The sequence below is a fragment of the Carlito syrichta genome, unplaced genomic scaffold (assembly GCF_000164805.1).
Source record: "Carlito syrichta isolate Samal-C Ts95f unplaced genomic scaffold, Tarsius_syrichta-2.0.1 Scaffold303177, whole genome shotgun sequence".
Lineage (NCBI taxonomy): Eukaryota > Metazoa > Chordata > Mammalia > Primates > Tarsiidae > Carlito > Carlito syrichta.
The window spans coordinates 234,722-240,161 of NW_007247273.1; the positions used below are offsets into that span (position 1 = coordinate 234,722).

At 45.6% G+C, this 5,440-nt stretch overlaps 1 protein-coding gene across 3 annotated transcripts in view; it reads left to right on the forward strand.

Annotated features, from left to right (window-relative positions):
* The window catches only part of TMEM248 (transmembrane protein 248), a 33,916-nt gene that overhangs the window by 735 nt on the left and 27,741 nt on the right, over positions 1–5,440 (forward strand). For 2 of the 3 annotated variants that reach the window (XM_008057974.2, XM_008057976.2), the window contains exon 1: positions 577–598. The exons of the other annotated variant lie outside the window; for it this stretch is intronic. The gene's annotated coding sequence lies outside the window, so the exon portion shown is untranslated. Of the gene's footprint in view, positions 1–576; positions 599–5,440 lie in introns of those variants that run through there. 3 annotated transcript variants of the gene reach the window in all.

The window sequence follows — 5,440 nt, forward strand, 5'->3', positions numbered from 1 at the left end:
GCCCACCTCGGCCCGGTCGCCTCCCCGGGGCTTTGCCCGCCCGCCCTCGCGACGGCGGGACTTCCCACGTAGGGAGCTGAGGCCTGGATGATTCGATCTGGCACGGGGAGCCTTTTGGTCGTTTGCCATTTTTGGCTTTGGGTGGTGTTTGCTTTTTTCCCTCCGTTTGCGAACGAGACACAGCTCAGAAAGGAGGTGGGTGGGAGAGACGCCCGGAGGTCCGGAAACTGAGAACGGCATAGCGGTCATCGGTGTGGCAAGCTCGGTCACCTCTCCAGAATGGGATGGGTCCTAAGTCTTGATCCACGTTTTAGTAACACAAAGAGAGGTGGCAAGTTAACCTGGAGGCTTGTAGTCTCAGTCCTCCTGACGGACACCATCAAGAATCCAGCCAGGCCCGCGGAGTTGCTGTGGAGTGTCTGAACGCCGTAATTGTTGGCCAGCTGGTGAGGGGGCTTTTGTGGAAGCGTTTGGCGTCTGAGTTTCGCTCTCAGCTAGCCGCTGACAGCCCTGACTGGGTGATGAATGGGCAGCTTCTTTGGAGCCTGCTTTGGAAAGGTGGTGACTCTCCCTGAGCGGCTGCTTTCCTGCCTCCAAGGTGAGCCGCCTCGGGAGGCAGCGGGAAGGAGGACTCCAAGGCTGGGGGCGAATGTCTGAGACGTTGGTTTGCCCCTCTGGTTAGCTTGGCGCCTGAGCGTCTGTACCCCGTCTGTGGAAGAATGCTCCATCGGTGCCTTAACCGGTAAGAGGGCCTCGTTTCATCTAAGGATTCTGAAAGGAAAGAAACCTGTTGGGCACCCGATGCACGCCTGAGGACTCCGAGTGAATTTGCTGTCCAGGAGAAGGTGGTGGTGGTGTGCTGACTTGGCAGTAAAGGTCCTGGAAGAATTTCTGTGGCCTTACTGAGGTGGACTGAAACAGCCTGGCGCTGGCGGCTGGATATGGAGATCACCACCTGCTGATTGAGTGCACCTCCTCTCCTTGGGCTCTAGCTGCAGCTGGAGGGGAGAGAGAACAAAGTGCAGATACAGTTTTTGCCTGCAAGCACTCACTCTGAGAGAGCAATAGGCTAGAAAAAGTGGCAGTAGTGAATTGCTGTAGGTGTTAAGGAGTTTGTCATGGTGAGGGTCAGAAAAGCTCTACCGGGGAAGTGAGCTTGGAGACCAGCCTAGAAAGATCAGGAAGATTTGGGCGATTCAGAATTATCTGGGCAATGAAAAACTAGGACCGGTTGGTGAACGAGCACCCAGGCTAGATAGCTGGGCAGTAGGTGCCTAGAAGTATTGGCAGAGGCAGCGGGTTAAGGGTTAAATGCTTTTCTAAAAAGGATGGGGGAAGCATATGCTATGTAGTCTAGCTTGTAGACTTCTGGGTTCTAAAGAATTGTTTTTACTTGATGAGTGTGTCTTGTTTTATTAAGCCACCTGTGATATAAAGCAGTGCTTAACTTATTTTAAGGGCAGTGAAAAGGTTGCTGATTGTCATTCCTGTCTGGTATCAACAATCAGGAAATTGCATTTGTCGTCTGTGAGTTGTTTCAGTGCCTGTGTTTAGTTTGCAGGAACACAGCTTCAGTATGGTCTCTGCAGCTTTGAGCGTAGCCAAAGGGTAAATGGCAAGGCGTTTAGTCATCTCCACAGTGTTTTTAATGACATCTAGTCCACTTCACAAACATGTTGTTTGTTTCCCTTGCCCAGTATTGAAGAGCCTTTGGGCTGGGCGCAGTGGCTCATGCCTTCATCCCAGAACTTTGAGAGGGCGAGGTGGGAGGATTGCTTGAACCCGGGAGTTTGAGACCAGCCTGGGCAAGATAGCAAGACCTCGACTCTACAAAAAAAAATAAATTAGCCAGGTGTGGTAGCCTACGTTTGTAGTCCCAGCTACTCTGGAGGCTGAGGCGAGAGGATCACCTGAGGCCGGGAGGTAGAGGTTGCAGTGATCCATGATTGTGCCACTGCAGTCCATCCTGGGCAATAGAATGAGACCAAGACTCAAAACAACAACAACAACTTTTGAAGCCATTCACGCAGGATGCCATGTAATTGCTCTGGAACATTATGGCTAATCTTAGAATCTCACTGGCTTCGACCTTAGCCTTTATTACATTTTTATAATTTCAAAACTTTGCAATTCTGAAATGCACAATACTGTATTGTTAACTAGATTTGCAGCCCTGTGCAGTAGAAGTCAAAAAAAGAAAAAATATATTCCTCTTGTGTAACTGAGATTTTGTACACTTTGACCATCTCCTCCCCATTCGTGCCACCCCCAACCTCAGTAACCACCATTCTGCTCTCCACTTCTATGAGTTTGATTGTTTTCGATTCTGCATATAAGTGAGAACATGGAGTATTTGTCTCCCAGTGCCTGACTTCTTGCACTTAGCATAATGTTCAGTTCTGTCCATGTTGTTGGAAGTAACAGAACTTCAATCTTTTATAGGACTCTATAATATTCCCTTTGTGTATATCGAACATATTTTCTTTATTCATTCATCTGTTGATGGACTCTTAGGTCAATTCCATAACTTGGCTATTGTGAATAGTGCTACAGTGAATGTGGGCCACAGACATTTCAACAAACTGATTTCAATCCTTTTGAGTAAATATCCAGAAGTGAGATTGTTGGATCATGTGGTAATTCTATTTTTTTTTTTTTTTTTTGAGTTGGAGTCTCACTCTGTCACCCAGACTGGAGTGCAGTGGCTGCTCCCGGCCACCACAGCCTTGACCTGCTGGACTCCGGCGATCCTTCCACCTCAGCCTTCCGAGTAGCTGGAACTACAGGCTTGCGCTACCAAACCCGGCTAATTTTTTGATTTATGGTAGAGATGAGGTCTCGCCAAGTTGCCCAGGCGGGTCTCGAACCCGCGGGTTCAGGCAATCCACTCACCTCAGCCTCCCAAAGCACTGGATTACAGGCTGAGCCACCGAGCCCAGCTGGTAATTCTATTTTTAATGTTTTGAGGAATTTCTATACTGTTTTCCATCGTGGCTGTACTAATTTACATTCCCACCAACAGTGCACTAGGGTATCATTTTACCCATGTCCTTGCCAACACTTTCTTTTTGAGAAAAGTCCTTCTGACAGGTATGGGACAATATCTCATTGTAGTTGTAATCTGCATTTCCCTAATGATTAACAACGTAGAGCATTTTTAAATACATCTGTTGCCATTTATATGTCTTCTTTTGAGAAATGTCTATCAGGGTCCCTTGCCCATTTTTTAACTCCTAGGAATTGGAAGAAAATATTTGCAAGTCATATATCTGATAAAGGATTAATACCCAAAATATATAAGGAGCTCCAACAACTCAATAGCAAGCAAACCAAAAACTCATTTGAAAAATGGGCAAGGGACCTTGGCCTTTCTTTAAAAGAGGAAATGGAGGAAAAATAGAGTTTTTAGCAAACTGAATTTTCCTTTAGGTTTATTTTGATAAACATGGAAATTCTTAAGTTGTCTTTCCCAGGTAAAAATCAAATAAATTTGACAAGAGATCTGTCTTACTCTTTCTGTGTATAATTGCATAATTTAGTGTATTACTGGGAATTATACCACATAGTCTGCAAAGTGCTGTCATTTGCCATTTGGACTTTTGTGATATTTGGTTAGGAGTGATGTTTTCAAAACATGTCCTAGTCTTTGCAGTGATTTGGGATGTTATAATGAGATTTCATATGGAACCTCTAGCTTTCATTTATTTTGGCATCTCTCACGACTTGTTTTGTTAAATGTCTGTTAAACTCCAAATTATTAAATTTTAACACGGGAGAACGTTTAATTTTGTTTTTTGAGAGGGTCAGCAATTGAAAAAAACTAAAGAACAAAGATAAATTCTTTTCTTTTTTTTTTGAGTTGGAGTCTCACTCTGTCGCCCAGACTGGAGTGCAGTGGCCACTTCCAGCCACTGCAGTCTCGACCTGCGGGGCTCCGGCGATCCTTCCGCCTCAGCCTTCCAACTAGCCGGAATTACAGGCATACGCTACCACGCCCGGCTGATTTATTTGATTTATTGTAGAGATGAGGTCTCGCTGCCCAAGCGGGTCTCGAACCCGTGGGCTCAGGCAGTCCACTCACCTCAGCCTCCCAAGGGTGCGGGATTACAGGCTGAGCCACCGAGTTCGGCTGATAAATTATTTTCAATCTTGAGACTACGGTGCCTTTATTTACTTATTTTTTAAATTTTATTTTAAAGATGTGGGGTACAGTTCAGGATTAGGTATACAAGTGGTCATTGTCCAGGTAAAGTTTGGGCCCCTCTTTGGTCCCCACTTTGCCTGGTTTGAGATCAGGTATCCTTATTGATGTGTGTGTCCGCCCTCCCTCCCCTCACCCCAGCAGTATCCTGCTGTTGCCAATCCCTTTCTTACAGTATTATGGTAAATGTTCAGGGTCCGCTTATGAGTCAGAACATGTGGTACTGTGTTTTTTGTTTCTGTGATAGATCAGTGAATATGATAGACTCTAAATACATCCAAGTTCCTGTGAAGTTCATATGTTTGTCCTTTATGGCTGCGTAATATTCCATTGTGTATATAAACCACATTTTTTTAATACAGTCAGGTTTTGATGGGCAGTATGGTTGGTTTCATGTTTTTGCTAATGTGAATAGTGCTGCAATAAACGTGTGTTCAGCTATCTTTTTTTGTAGAATAATTTGAGTTTCTCTGGGTTTTTCCCAGTAGGGGGATTGCTAGGTCATATGGAAGGTCAATTACTAGTTCTTTTAGAAATTACCACACTGTTTTCCAAAGAGGTTGCACTAGTTTACATTCCCACCAACAGTGTAAAAGCGTTCCTTTGTATCCTCGCCAGCATCTGTTGTCTTATGTGATTGATTGATTGATTGATTGATTTAGAGTTGGAGTCTCACTTCGTCGCCCAGGCTGGAGTAGAGTGGAATGCTCACCGCTACCCCAGCGTCGACCTGCTGGGTTCAGGTGATCCTTCCACCTCAGCCTTCCAAGTAGCCAGAACTACAGGTGCTCACTACCATGCCTGGCTAATTTTTTGATTTATCATAGAAACGAGGTCTCACCGAGTTTCCTGTTCACAAACCTCTGGACTCAGGCAATCCTCTCACAGGCTTGAGCCACCATGCCCAGCCTTGTTTTATTAATGGTGCCTTTATTTTCTAAAAAAGAGATGGGCATGCTGGAAGTTACAGGCTGTTGTATCATGATTTTGAAGATGGAAGAATGCATTTATTAATTGTGAGTAGAAATACAACTGAAGGCCAGGCTCGGTGACTCAGCCTATAATCCCAGCACTTTGGGAGGCCTAGGCGAGTGGATTGCCCGAGCCCATGGGTTCGAGACCTGCCCAGGCAACTTGGTGAGACCTCGTCTCTACAATAAATCCAAAATTAGCCGGGCTCCGGTGTCTCAGCCTGTAATCCCGCGCCTTTGGGAGGCTGAGGTGAGTGGATTGCCTGAG